This window comes from Populus alba, chromosome 12 (assembly GCF_005239225.2).
Source record: "Populus alba chromosome 12, ASM523922v2, whole genome shotgun sequence".
In the NCBI taxonomy this organism is placed as follows: Eukaryota; Viridiplantae; Streptophyta; class Magnoliopsida; order Malpighiales; family Salicaceae; genus Populus; species Populus alba.
The window spans coordinates 5,132,981-5,137,211 of NC_133295.1; positions in this window are offsets into that span (position 1 = coordinate 5,132,981).

Below are 4,231 nucleotides of genomic sequence, written 5' to 3' on the forward strand. Positions count from 1 at the left end.
TACCATCCTTTTTCTATAGATCCAGTTACGTGCAGCCACCTATCTTCTTTCCTTTAAGAGGTCGAACAAGCTGCCAAGTTTGATTCTTATGTAGTGATTCCATCTCTATATGCAAGACAACAAACATTCTATAGTTAGCACTAATAATGGCATCCATATACGAAGAAGGCTCATCAACATCACATCACATATATCTTGTGCCATAGAAATTCATAAGCAGCATAATTAGTACTGTAAAACTAAGCACGATTTGATGTTTTCTTGATCTTTGTACCCTTTTCTTTAACAATATTATGTTGTACCTCTTCCTCGTTATCATCAACTTGAATATATATCCTATACCTCTTTAAGAACCTCCACCTAATTTAAATCATGATGATCATGAGTAATATCTTGCACAGGACTGTAATTACTATCACTTAACTCCACCTATTTGAGCTTTTTTTTTTTTTTTGTATATCCAAGTGGTCCATCAATTCAACTTAAAACTAGATTTGATAATTTTAAACCTTGTGAATCTTGAATAGATTAAATTCATATAAATTATGTAGTGCATAAAATGTGAAGTGTGTAAATTCATTTTAATTTGTGTTATTAAGTAAGATATATAAATTTACATAATTTGCACTAAAATAAATCCTTAAAAACTAAATCTTCACTTACTTTGCATCTTGAACTTATTAATTAATAATAATAGATATAAAAGAAAAGGGATCCTTTTTATATTTTGCAAAATAGTGCCCCTTGGAGACTTTAACAATTGACAACAATCTATACATATGTTGTTCCCCCTTAATCATATAATCACTTGTTTTATATCTATTCTTTATTTTTGTTAATTCTTTCCCCTTTGGTCATCAATGAAAAGGAAAAAGGAAGCGTAACAAGCCATAGAGAAATTGAATATGAAAACATGCCATAATGTTCAAAATGTAATTATCCATTATAAATTCAAAAAGAAATTAAAAAAAAAACATAAAGAAAATTAAATACATAAAAACATGAAAATGCTTATGGCATAATCGTCTAAGGTGGTGAATATTGAGAGAGTAGATTTTTCATCATAGTCTTGATATTGTGCAAGTCACTTGCCATATGATCTTTAGCTATAATATGAGCTTTAAAGTCTCGAAGATGACTTACATCTGTCTCATTATGAGCTATGTGATCTTTCATCTTAGATCTCTATTAATGAGTACCAGCATCTTTAGAAAAAAGAAGTTATAAGTGGCATCTCAAACATATTAACAAACTCATCATCACCATCAACATGTAATTCTTTCTTCTTTTTTTCATCATGCTCTTTGCCAACATAAGCTTCCACTTGGGTTTTAGCAACCCAAACACCTTCCTCATTCAATACAAATTTTATTTTGATCAGGGTTATATTATTTATTTTCATTGCTTGCAAATATGGTTCCTTATCTGTACCCATTAATAAAATACCACAATGCTCAAATATAAATGTCAAGGCTTGACCATAGGGAAGAGGCTTTTGCTTTTGATCATGAGCCATGATTATATTTTAAATCATAATATATGGTAGATTAATAGGCTTATTTTTAACCATTCAATCAATAAAGCACATGTTCATCAATGTGACCTCATCATAATACCCTTTTTTGGGTAGAATATTAAGTAATACCACTCCTAGACCTCCTAATATAAGACTTAATCCTAGAAAGACTAAAAGAAAATCATGTATTGGTCCATGTAAATTCATTGTACGTAAAATAAAAGATAAAAAAATCAAATTCTTTTTTTTTCATGACTTTATTGACCCGACCAGGAAAAACTTATTTAGAATGGGTTCCTAATTGAATTAAATCCTAAAAGGTTTAAATTACTGTAGTACCGCTATCGGACTAATCTCATTCTTTCTCGAAAAAATAAAAATTGACACTTTAATTTTTATTTCTATTTCGAAATAGAAATAATTATGGTTTATGATCCTATGCAGTAATCTAGGTCATAAGAGCAGGTCTTGACTCTTAATCTTTGCTCTTGGAGAAAAATCATTCCTACATGTTTGTAATTTATTTTTATTTTCATTTTCTTTTATTTTTTTTCATTCCATTCAAGATGTTTATGACATGAAATTTTAGGTTATTAATTCTTATTCTATATACTAAATCAAATGGGAGAAATGAGAGAGAGAGGAAGGTTGAAATTTTTGGATTTTTTTAGAAGAAAAGTAAGGAACTAATTAAGAGGAAAGAGGGAGCTTGAGATTTCTTGTACGAAAAATGAGTCCAATTGACTAAATTAGTCATGGTAAGTGGCTCCAATTAATATATTTCATTGTTAAGGGATTTTTATGTTTGAATTGAAATTTTTTTCAATTCATGAATTTCAGGATTATGATGTTTTTGTTTAAAAATGTTAAATTGATTAGTTATTATTGTTGTTGGGTTATTGAAATGCATAAGAATGGTTTAGGGTTGTTGAATAAAATGGGGGGGGGATGTGATAAGTTGTAAATTTATTACTTTGGCTTGAAATGGATATTAGATAAGTAAAATGTTTTGAATAATTGATTAAAAGACAATGGGTAATTATTAATATAGAGCCAACCTTGAGGAGAATTGATGTGTATATGTAAGAAATTGGATGTTGATTAAATTTTGGGTTTGATTATGAAAAATTACATGTGTAAGAAATATGAATTTCATATTAAAAAAGAGGTAAATTGGTTTAAAACTGGTGAGAAAACATGTCCGTTAGATATATAGATGTGATTAATTTTGTTTGGAAAGGATTTTGGTAGCATATATAAATTTCACGTTATATGTATGTTTGGGTAAAGTGGTGAACGTTAGGTAGTGAGTGATTTTTAGTAATTTCAGGTGTTTATGAATGATGGTAAAATCCTTAGAAATTGGAATGGAAATAGATTTATTGATTAAATGGATGCTTAACATGTTAGGATTTATGGTTGGAAAGTGTTGGGATGAGATTTGGAAACCTTGATGTTGATTCATAAATTTAAGTTGATTGTGACTCTTGTAAATAAGTTAGTGTGTGATTGGACTATTGTTGAGTTAAATTGAGAAGGATGTGTATGTCCAAATGCCAAGTTTATAAGAATTTAAATTAATACCCACCATGTGTTTCATAAAATATAGATATTAAATTTGTCGATGAAAAATTTATGTTTTGGACATTGAAATTTATCGATGAAAAATTATTCACTTGGACATTAAAATAATGTGTGAACATTAAGATGAATAACTATATATATATATATATGTGTGTGTGTGTGTGTTAAAACTCTAAATTGATAAAGTAAATATTAGTTGTGATTTGTATTGAATTAAACATGAAATTGAAATATAATGAATAATAGGGATTCAATGGTTAAATTTGAATTAGTAGTTTGAACAATAATTTCTTGATTTGATTAGCTTTCTTGGACAAGGGGAAAAGCTAATAATGCCAAGGTATCCATCTTTACATTGGCATGATCCATAAAGTTTATGATTAGCTAAATAGGGAAACGGTAGCTAATGATGCTAGTGAGTTGGTATTGATATTTTATTGATTAACCATTCATTAGGCGATGATTAATGATATCAAGTTGAAATTGATATTGACATTAAGGAAATTGTCTAGGTTATGGATAATAGTATGATAATGTTAATGTGTGAGAAGTTAAATTAAAAAAAAAAAAAAAGAATCATTGTATGATAAAAGATGGTTTTTTATTTTTGAGTTAAAATAAAAGAAAAAAACTATTTAGTGATACATTTCATAATATTAGTTATCTAAATAATTATATTTGAATGTTGTAATTTCATGATTATCTCACTTATACTTGGTATAATCTTACTTTATCTCACTTTTGTTAATACAAAATTAGTATGTTATGTATATTTTAGGATTTTAATGTATTCGTTCAATTTTAAATAACTAATGTACGAGTATAATTGTTTCTCTTTACATTTATATTTTTATAAATTTACAAATATATGTTGGTTTTTATTTTCTTTTAAAACTTTTATAATTGATATTGTGTTATATCATATAGATTAATATGATGTGATGAGTATAATTGATGAGATTAATATCCTTGATAAATGGATTGAAAATTGAAAATGTAAATAAAAGTAAAACAGCTCTTAGGCCCGTTTGTTTGCTGGAAAGTAGTTTTTTTTTTAAAAGTAAATTCTAGGAAAGTGAATTCCTAGAAAGTATTTTTCGATTTTTGGTAGTGTAATGGAAAATAAGTTGG